This window comes from Ammodytes marinus, assembly GCF_949987685.1.
Source record: "Ammodytes marinus genome assembly, chromosome: 18".
NCBI lineage: Eukaryota > Metazoa > Chordata > Actinopteri > Uranoscopiformes > Ammodytidae > Ammodytes > Ammodytes marinus.
The window spans coordinates 3,235,358-3,247,200 of record NC_137222.1 but is presented as its reverse complement, the minus strand read 5'-3'; positions in this window follow the sequence as shown (position 1 = coordinate 3,247,200).

Genomic DNA, 11,843 nt, shown 5'->3' with positions numbered 1-11,843 from the left:
ATGCTGGCAGACTTGTCACAGAAGCAAAACATATAATACATATAAAATAATAAAACTGATGAAAGACAAACTGTTCAAACTCCATTCTATCTGTCGGGAATCACATTCACCTTGAATTTACTCGCACTGGATTAGCTGCATTGTGAAACTAGATATTGGGCAACTGGCAAACACCTTTGTAAAGACATAGTGTGTGTGTTTTCTACTTTGTGCTGTGCTGTTAAAGGAATACTTCACCCATACGGAACCGGCGTTCTATCATTATAAAATCACTATTATAATATAATGAATGAGGTTTTTCTTCCCTCAGTCTTCCCTCAGTCTTCCCTTGGCCCAGCTGTCCTGTTAATCCTAACCCTTACTGTGATGTCACAAGAAGGAAACTGTAGGGTTAGACAGTGAGACCATAAAACACTCTTTCTGCCTTTTCTCAGGCTAAGATGATCCGATTTCAATTTTGTTTGCACATTTATACTAAATAGGATCTCCGAGTTCAATAAACCTTCATATTCCAACCTGTGAAGTAGGCCTTTAACATCTATGATTATAATTGTAGTTGATAACATTGCTTTAACAAAAAAAAAAGTTAAGAAAAACTAAATATTAAAGTCAAAGTAAAATGTATTTCTATGGCACATTTAAAAACAACATCAGTTGACCAAAGTGCTTTACACAATTCAATACAAAACAACATATAAGATGCATGAGAAAAAAAAGGGAGGAGTGTCAAAATCTCAACTTTTGTTAGAGGCCAAAAAAAGTGAGTCTTTTAAACTAGTCAATCTTACAGGGATCCAGGTAAAAATATTAAAAGGTGAAATTAAAGGCAACTGTCTGTGCTAGATTTTTTAGTTGAGGTCAAAACTAAAAATCTTGAGGGTGAAGAGTAACTGTCGACATTTTATTATCTTTTGTTGAGATACCTTCAAGTTTTTTTTTTGTTTTTTTGACATTTTATTAGATAGTACAGAATTGAAATGGGGAGACAGAGAGAGAGAGAGAGAGAGAGAGAGAGAGAGAGAGAGAGAGAGAGAGAGAGAGAGAGAGAGAGAGAGAGAGAGGGGGGGGATGACCTGCAATAAAGGTCCACAGGTCAGATTTGAACCCGCGACCACTGCAACGATGGTCGGAGGCAATATGGACACCTTTAAGTTTTGAGTTCTACATACATACTAAGAAGACTTCCAAAAAGGTGTGCCAACTTATTATTTTTTGCACAGAAAGTTTTTCAGACAGTTTTAACACTGTTTAAAGTTTGAATCAACATTTCAAACTAACCTGGTTGTGTCTGTATTCTGAACGACATACAATGAGTTGGTGAGGATTTTTACTGTTTGAAATTCTTAGTATGTAAAACTCAAAATGTAAAGGAATACTTCACCCAACCTGCATTCTATCATTATAAAATCACTATTATAATATTATGAATGAGTTTTTTCTTCCCTCAGTCTTCCCTTGGCCCAGCTGTCCTGTTAATCCTAACCCTACATTTTACTAGGTGTGATGTCACACATTGTAAAATGTAGGGTGAGACAGTGAGACCATAAAACACTCTTTCTGCCTTTTCTCAGGCTAGGATGAACCGATTTCTAAATTTTTTGCAAATTTTTTTCTACATAGGATATCAGAGTTCAATACACCTTCATATTTCCACCGGTGAAGTAGGTCTTTAAGTGTTCATACTGAAAGATACAATTATATTACATATGAATGACAAGTTATCTCAACAAATTATAATGAGTTAGCTCCAATGGTTTTTTCAACGGTGGAGTGCAGTGTGTAAAAAACTACACAGTCATCTCCTTCCTGTCTTCTCACCTATTTATTTGATGTCTATATATGTGCACTGAAGGTTGACAGACACCACACACACATGAGCGAGTGCATTTGCATTCACCTCTACAAGTCTGTCAGTAAAATGCACACGCAGGAAACGAAAGGTCTAAAATACAACTTCACTTCAACTATGTATCTGCAGTTTCCCTTCTATAGCAACCCTCTTGGGTTGTTCAATGTAGCAGGGAAATTATTGCACTGTGTTTGTATTAAAGGTGCAATGTGCAGTTTCAGAGGAGGGGGATTTGTTTACATTTGAATAGCCTGCAGTTAGTTTACAAAACATATTTTCTCTACATGTAATTCTTAGTATTGAATAATTATATCATCATGAATCAAAACTGGATTATGTTAAGGAACCTGGAACCAAACGTAAGACTAGAATATGTTTGTAAACCAAACTGTGGGCCCTGCTGCTTTAAACAACAACAGTGAAACAGTAACTTTTCAGGAAGCTTTCTAACTTCAAACAGTGTTCACAGGGATCACATTTTCCTGTGAGGAAAGTTTGTTTATTATGAGAATATATCTTAGACAATGTTCACTTCTCTGACACACCCCAAAGTTACATTGTGCACTTTTAACCTGAGCATTGAGGAAGTAATGTATTAAATGACACGGCTCAACAAACCACAAATAAACAGCTCATAAAAACTGCAGGTCACGTCTACACAATTCAAAATGTGGCTTTTATCAAATCAGCAGAAGTAAGGCAAGGCAAGGCAAGTTTATCTATATAGCACAATTCAGACACAAGGCCATTCAAAGTGCTTTACAGGGGCATAACATACAACAAGATAAGACATTAGAAATTGCATTTAAGTGATAGTAAACCAAAGAAAATACATCAAGATTCAAGATTAGACAGCGATTTAGAATGGCTGCAATTAAAATTAAGTGACTGACAATATAGTTAATTTCTATAAAGCCTATTTAACTTAATCACTCTTTCATAGTTTGGAACTAATTAAAAAAAGATTGGGGAATCTGTATTCACAAAACCAAATAGAATGTATATCGAGGCAAGTCACGTTTACACAATTGAAAATGTGTGAGTGAGTGAGTGAGTGAGTGAGTGAGTGAGTGAGTGAGTGAGTGAGTGAGTGAGTGAGTGAGTGAGTGAGTGAGTGAGTGAGTGAGTGAGTGAGTGAATGAGTGAGTGAGTGTGTTTGCAGCAGCAGAGGAAGTTCTCTGAGTGTATTTCTTAGTTAGACAGAACTGACCAAAGCCACAACACATTTCAACTTCCCTCTTTATTGTGCAACTGTTTTCATACAGAACAACATTTTAAACAGCAGAGCGCGTGGTGAAAAAATAAAATATTTTAACCAAGAAATACATTCAGAGAACTTCCTCTACTGCTGCACACACACACACACACACACACACACACACACACACACACACACACACACACACACACACACACACACACACACACTGACACACACACGCGGTGAAAAAAACCCTCATGCATTCTGACGTTTACATTCTTTTTTTATCCAACTGTCATATTAAGGCCACATTTTGATATGAAGTGGATAAACAATAACCACTGCACGATATTTAAATATGTCAACAGTTAGTGGTGGTTCACACTGTGGGTTAGACAGACAATAACCGGGTCAAAACGATATGTTAATTTTAGTTTAGAGGCGAAACAACAGAGGGAAGTGTGATTTATAGGCGGAGAAGCTGTGGACTGACTCTACAAGTGTTTATTGAAGTGCAAAGCAAAATACAGACATAACATGTTATTGCTAAGAATGTAAGCAGTAGTTTTTCTTAAGAAATAGACAGCGTATTACCAGTGACAATTGACAAAGTTGGTGACCCCCCCCCCCCCAGGCAAGATTTTAGCAGAACTCCCCCCTCCCCCTTGCCTTGCATCAAAATAAATTCCACTACCAATGTTCATACACTCACACAGAAACTGCATAGCTCTGTATTTGAGATTTGACTTTATTTTATATAGAAGATAACCTGCAGAAAAAAAATATATTATAAAAAAGTGACAAAAAAGGAATTATGAATACAGTATAGATAAGGTATTGCTCAAAATAATGCAGACATAACAAATTATAAGATATTATAAGAAGGCCTATAATTCTATTTTTGCAAACTTTGCATTTCTGTGAATATGAAGCTAAACTATCCATACAGGAACTAAAAGCCATCATACAGGTTTGTTACACCTCCAAATCACTTTGCAAACTTATTTTTCTAATAAAATATTTCAGGAGCAAAAATAACTTATCATTGATAATTTCTATAAGCATTCCTACAAAGTTTATGCATTTATTTTGTTGAAAAATAATTATTAAATTCAAATTAAATGGTCTAGTGTTATGATATAGCAATAATGATAACGAACAAGAATAATAAAATTAAATAAATATATTAAATAAATATATTTAAATAAATAATAAATAAACAAAATTAATCATCTCTTTAAACTCTTAATATGTTTCTATGTGAATACTTTCCAAACGTCTAAACATTCTCCTTGCCGCTATAAGTTAGTCACCAAACCCTGTGGCACTGCTCCGATATCAGTAAATAATTGATAAATAGGGGACGTTGGTTCCATGTTGTTCATGTGTCATTGACGTTGCATGGGAACGTCACACCTGTGTGTGTGTGTGTGTGTGTGTGTGTGTGTGTGTGTGTGGGAACGTTACACCTGTGTGTGTACAGCAGCCGTGTCAGGTGTGTGTTTGGTGAGCGGCTCAGTTCACTGCGTTTGGCAAAACCTTCCCATTTCAATGAAACAGAATCTTAAAGGTGCTACGAGGAATTTTGTAAACTAGCGCCCCCTTTGGACAAAAGCGGTAGATATTTTTATCAGACAGACAGACAGACAGACAGACAGACAGACAGACAGACAGACAGACAGATAGACAAATAGACAGACAGATAGACAGATAGATAGATAGATAGATAGATAGATAGATAGATAGATAGATAGATAGATAGATAGATAGATAGATAGATAGATAGATAGATAGATAGATAGATAGATAGATAGATAGATAGATAGATAGATAGCTCAGAGGGTAGGGTAGGGTGCCCCCTCCCGGTCCTTGGCCCCACAGCAGACCCGGGTGCAAGTACCATGCCATGTTAAGTTGTTTATTTTGACTTTCGTTTGTGTTTTCACTTTTTCAGTTGTGTGTTTGTGTTGTGTTCTTTAAAAAAATATATTAAAAAAAAAAATATTACAATTTTTTAACTTTTAAAAAAAAAATTCACAAGTTTTCTATTTCAACTTATTCTCGACATAACAATTTTCTTCTTACAGTATTTAATGCAAAAAAAAAACAATCTTCCTCATCTCAGTCTTTGTTGCGTCACCTCCGGCCCTAATAATCTTCTGTTTATTAGAAACCGAGGACTTTAAAACCACATTTGCAAAGATGCAGAGATCAAATTCTGCTGCGCCATTTCCTGCTGTGTGGGTGTGTAGGCTTCCTAATAAATGGCAGGGGCTTTTAGGCATTGAAAAAATAAATTAATATTACTTGGAAAACATGACCCACTTCAGTATTAATTTTTTTTTTTTTTATTTTTTTTTTAACCTTTATTTATACAGGTAAATCCCATTGAGACCTGAGACTCTTTTTCAAGGGAGACCTGTTCCCATTTACATGTTACCATTCACACACACACATTCATACACCGATAGCAGCAGGCTAACTGTCGACATATTAAAAGTGATATGAACACATGTAAAGTTGCAATTAATTATCATTGATAAACTAGTTTCCAGTCAGATGTAATATCAAAACTTACAGTAAATGCAAGTATGCAGTATGCAGTATGCAGTATACAGTCTTATTTTCCAAACTAAAACAACGGCTTAAGTAAAAAGGAATCAGGTTTTGTGGATATAATAATTTTGCAAACCATACAGCTGAAACACTGATGGTGCTCGTTTGAAATGAAACTTTAGACTAGTTTTGTCATCGTAGGTGGTTTGAATTCCATAAGTTCACCAGCATTTTGTACAGACAGAGCATGCACAACCATCAGCCTGAAGTAAGATTTGTTCATGCTGATATGGCCACGCCCACCAGATATGTCTTACTTCTTTACAATCGCCCAAATCATCTGAGAAAGAGGAAGTGGCAACGAGGTTAACAGACACTTAAAGCTGGGGTGGAGAATTTGGGGAGAAAATAGCAGTTGGGATAGAGATTCGAATCCAAATACCTCAACCGCTCCACTTGTTCTCTTTGGTCCCTCCCCTATGGTCCCTCCCTGACACGCTCTACCATAGACATAATAAAGGATAGACGCCGCGTTGGGCGTTGAGCGCGAGAAATGCGGGCGCCATCTTGGACCGGTTAAAACTGATGAAAACAAATGTCCCCACTCGGTGATAGTAAACAAGATGCCTCCCTGTAGCTTTTGAAAATAATTGCTTTGTAGCTTTTTTTTTAAGTCAATGGGCCCCCCTTACCCATTACTCCTATCAACAATGAGTGTGAGTGTGCCAATCCCTCAATAATAATAATAAAATGATAGGCTACATTTTATTTATATAGCGCTCTTCTCTCACTCAGAGCGCTTAACATTTTTCAATAAACACATACATGTATTTGTAGAGAGACTAACTATCTTATCAACCAGGGACTTGCAGGGACAGTTGGGGGAGCAAGGGCTCATTATTATTTTTAAATAGTAGCACATTTCTGACTTAGCCCAGCATACCAATTTATTTTGATTCCCTTACACTCACACAATTGTTTAACAGATCAACAGATCTCTACAAAATAATCAGTTCACACAGAGACATTGTTCTTCTTTATTCACTAAAGCTAACAGTTTTTTCACAATTTGCACGTTTTCTATGCTACTAGTTTCTGGTATAAGATACATTTACACTAATCGACTGCACCAAATATTGCACTTTTTTGTATTTCTGCACATGACATTAAATAATTTGAAATCTGTTGGTGGTATTGTTGAAATAAATAACACTTAAAAAACAACATCAACAAATTCTTCACACACAAATGAAAAAAGGCGGTTCTCTACATGAATAACCAAACCAACCTACCCTCAAAACTATAAAGTTGGCCTATGTTTGGTTGCAACATTTAGGCTTAGTTCATTCTCCTCTCATCACTGCAAAAGCACTGAAATCATTACAAAAAAAGTTCTTAATCTTTGAACTCAAATCTGTTCCTTCAATTATTTCCAACTTCTTTGTGCCTTGTGTCTTTCTTTCCATTAAGAACTTTTTAGGTCTATTTTTATTTTTTAGAAACAATACAGAAAGCAGGACCTTGGTGGTTACGGCAATAATTAAAACAGGATGATGCTGCTCGTCAGCTTCATTGTGGTATGACCCGGCTGGTTGGTCAATTGGCCAGGTTTGTGAAAAACTGGTCAGACCTGGCTGGTTGTGTCAACCTGAAGACTTATGTCCAAGCCTTTAGAAGGTATAGTCCCCAAAGGGAAATTCTTTTTCACAAAAATGTACGTTATGTGGAGAGATAATTTAAAGGTCCCATATTATGCTAAATGCACTTTTTAAATGTGTTCTAACATATCCATGGGTCCACGGTGTGCCTAGAGACTGCCAAAAAATTTAAAAAATAACACTCTCCTTTTCTCACTCTCCCCCTTTCTGAAACCCCCACCCCTCCCCCACCCAATATACTCCAGTCAGAATTCTCCCCTTTTCTGACCTCACAAACTGGAAAGCCAGAAGCTTCCACTGTGCAGCCCACACCCCTATTTCTTATTGGTCCACGGCCCTGACAGACAGAGGGCGAGGCGTATCTGGCTTCGCTTCCGGACAGGGGGCGGGGGGAGCTCAAAGATTGTATATCTACGAGGGGAGCTGCAGCTCTTTTTTAAAAAATAGGCCATTGTGAGATTAGCTGAACATCAGCATAGTACAATAAATTATCTGAAAGTTTTTTTCAGCAAACAATTAAAGAAAAACGTATTAGGGACCACTAAGACCATATAATATGGTGTATAATAGTACCGAAAAGTGTATAATATGGGAGCTTTAAACCTGTTTGTAGACTCAGGATAATTACAGAGTAACTAATGTAGAAGAACTACAAAAGGTACCCAACCTGTTTTTTCATGGGGTCCAAATACTTTTCACAACCACACCCAGACACAAGTAGCAGGTAGGCCTACATGTGTTTTCCGTGAGCAGGAACGACTCAGGAAATATAATCCAGCCAAAACTGTTTAATATCAAAACCCAATCTTGTCACCATTTGGCACACAAAGGGTTTATAGGATGGATTATGTTTGAAACAGTTACTCCACTGTGCTCAGTGGAGTAATCTGAAACATTTTGAACATTTCTGCTTTTCTACTGCTTTTTAAATGGCCGTAAGCGGAGCCGCGGCTCTGAAATTTTTTTTTAGCTTACTTAGGTTCTTGGCTTCCAAAGACCATGGGCCCCCCAAGTGGCTGGGCCCTAGAAAGCGTTCCCACTTTCTACCCCTTATGGGCGGCCCTGACTAGTGGTAGCAAGGCAAGGCAAGTTTATTTATATAGCACAATTCAGATACAAGGCTATTCAAAGTGCTTTACAGGGGCAAGATTAAAATACACAATACACATTAAGAAAAGCGAATTAATAGAAATAAAACATTTAAATAAAATTACAGGTTAAAATTGAAACAGAAAAGTCTTCAGACTTGATTTAAAAGTTTCTATCCATGGTGCATTTTGCTTGGGGCACAAGTGTGTAATGCTACTGTCCATACATACATTGTGACACACACACACACACACACACACACACACACACACACACACACACGCGCACACGCACACGCACACACACACACACAATCCAGTGTTTATACATAGCCTAGGCTCTGCAAACTAAAGGCATGTTAACAAAGTTTGTTGAGTAGGAAAAGTAACCTATCGATCCATACACAAAATCTTCCCGGAAGTTAGTACTCATCAGGGCATTTCTCGTCTACACAAACTCGCATACACAACCATCACATACTCAAATGTACGTCAAAATGAGTATGAGTAGGTCGGTAATAGGGCTTTTAGTATGAGTAGGACGTTAGTAGGGCTTTTAGTATGAGTAGGACGTTAGTAGGGCTTTTAGTATGAGTAGGACGTTAGTAGGGCTTTTAGTATAAGTAGGACGTTAGGGGGGCTTTTAGTATGAGTAGGACGTTAGTGGGGCTTTTCGAACACATCCTATGACTTGGCTTTGTCAGCGACCTCTCAGGCACATGTTAAAGTTCCCTGAAATCTTGGTTTCGCAATAGTCATGATAACTGACAGAGCAACTCATGACTCACCAAACAACCCCACACATGACATCACCCTTTGGTCCAAGGTGCATAAGATATGACAACACCTGTTCCTTTAAACCATTGAGAAAATATTAGATTAAATATACACTATACAACTGTTGGGAAATTTACCAGGACCATGTTGTGATAATGTAAGGCCCATAATAGGTGTAATATAATTAGTATAATATGTTTATTGGCTTTAAAGGTCTACTTCACTGTGACATCACAGTAAGAGGAATGTAGGGTTAGACAGTGAGACCATAAAACACTCTTTCTGCCTTTTCTCAGGCTAGGATGAACCAATTTAAATTTTTTTTGCACATTTATACTACATAGGATCTCAGAATTCAATACACCTTCATATTCAAACCGGTGAAGTAGGCCTTTGAGTGTTAGTGCAGGAAGAACAGTGGTAGGAAAGTGGATTTTAACTGTTTTCCATTTAAATTTTACGATTTTGTTTTGATTTGAAAATATGTCACGAGAATACACTTCAGCCTTCGTCAAAGAGTTTGGAGGCATGTTGAGAGTTTGAGCCTAACTGTCAAAATCTGCTGTTTGCCGTTAAAACATGACATCATCAAAGGCTCCACAGTCCAAAAAGAATAAATAGGTGTGTGTGTGTGTGTGTGTGTGTGTGTGTGTGTGTATATGTGTGTGTGTGTGTATATGTGTGTGTGTGTGTGTGTGTACTTGAACAACTGCTTTTGTGAGAACCTCACCCTAACTGTAAGACTCAGGTGAGAAATATTTTGTTGATGCAATAACTGATCCAGGTGCAGTTTACACACACAGTCAAGGCCGCGATTTCACATTCACATAATATGGAATTTCTATGCAGCTAAAAGACACAATGAAAAGACCACAGATGCTGAACAATCTATTGCATTCAGGGCTTCAAGTTTGGCCTTAAAGGAACACTTCACCCATACGGAAGCGGCGTTCTATCATTATTAAATCGCTATTATAATATAATGAATTAGGTTTTTCTTCCCTCTGTCTTCCCTCAGTCTTCCCTTGGCCCAGCTGCCCTGTTAATCCTAACCCTACATTTTGCTAGTGTGATGTCAAAATGTGAGACCATAAAACACTCTTTCTGCCTTTTCTCAGGCTAGGATGAACCGATTCCTGAAAATGTTTGCACATTTATACTACATAGGATCTCAGAGTTCAATACACCTTCATATTCCCACCAGTGAAGTAGGTCTTTAAGTTTGTGCATGTTAGGTTGCAGGGTTGGTGATAGTAGCGGTACGAACCCAGACACAGACGGCTTTGTAGATTTGGGCTGTGTTGGAAAAGCCCTACTAATGTCCTACTCATACTAAAAGCCCTACTAACGTCCTACTCATACTAAAAGCCCTACTAACGTCCTACTCATACTAAAAGCCCTACTAACGTCATACTCATACTAAAAGCCCTACTAACGTCCTACTCGTACTAAAAGCCCTACTAACGTCCTACTCACACTAATTTTGACGTCAAGTTGAGTATGTTGTGGTTGTGTATGCGAGTTTGTGTAGGCGAGAAATGCCCGGATGAGAACTTACTTTCGGGAAGATTTTGTGTCTGACGAACCTAGCATACACAATGGTTAAGTAGACAGTATGTAGTATATACATGTTGAGTACGTAGGAGGGAGGACGTTAGTAGGGCTTTTCAAACACAGCCTTGGTGATTTAATAAAGAAACAAACACTAGAAACAAGGACCACATGGAAACTCACCAACTGGACACTGCTAAGGACACTAAGCAAAGGGAAAAAGGCCTTATAGACACAAGAGAGGGGAGACAACGAGGCACTGGTGAACCACATTAAGGGAACTAACAGTGATTTTGTCAACATAAGCATTCTCCAGAATCGCTGACTCCACCTTTAGGACAAACAGAGGGGTTTGAAAGTGTCACTATGTCACGTAGAGGGAGCAACACTTCTTCTATAGGAAGCCACGGACTGTGGCTCAGTGGGCGACTGTGGCTCAGTTGGTAGAGCGGGTCGGCCGACGATCAAAGGGTTGGAGGTTCGATCCCCGCCCTGCCACCTGTGTCAAAGTTGTTGTGTCCTTGGGCAAGACACTTCACCCTCCTTGCCTCGTGTGAATGTCGATAGTTAGCCTGCTATCGGTGTATGAATGTGTGTGTGAATGGTAACGTGTAAATGGGAACAGGTCTCCCTTGCAAAAGAGTCTTCGGTCTCAATGGGATTTACCTGTACAAATAAAGGTTAAAAAAAAATAAAAATAGGTGGGAAGTAATTAATCGGTACAAAATGATGTTTAAAATGTGTGTTCTGCTTTATATTCCACTACAGCTGAGGCTTCTTTACAAATTCAGATTGACATTAAACCATTATTTATACGCTAGTCAAAAGCAAACTGTCTTATTTTAAAGTTGTGTCACTTTTTACACATTACACTTTTTACTGTTACCAACTTGATTCTACTAGTACTACTACTCTATTCCCAAATGTAGTTGTAATTGATCTGCTGGATTCAGGTTCAAATCACATCTCTAGCGCCCTCTTGCTGTCATACTGTGATATTAGCTCAGACCATCTAAGTGTGTGTAGTGACAGTGTGAATGCACTGGGTGGCGCTGTGGTTGTGTGTAAGGGTTGGTGTAGAAGGCAGAGCACATATTCCTATGAAACGCTGCCTTCTCTTTTGTCTCTCTCTCTCTCTCTCACTCTCTATCTCTCTCTTCTCT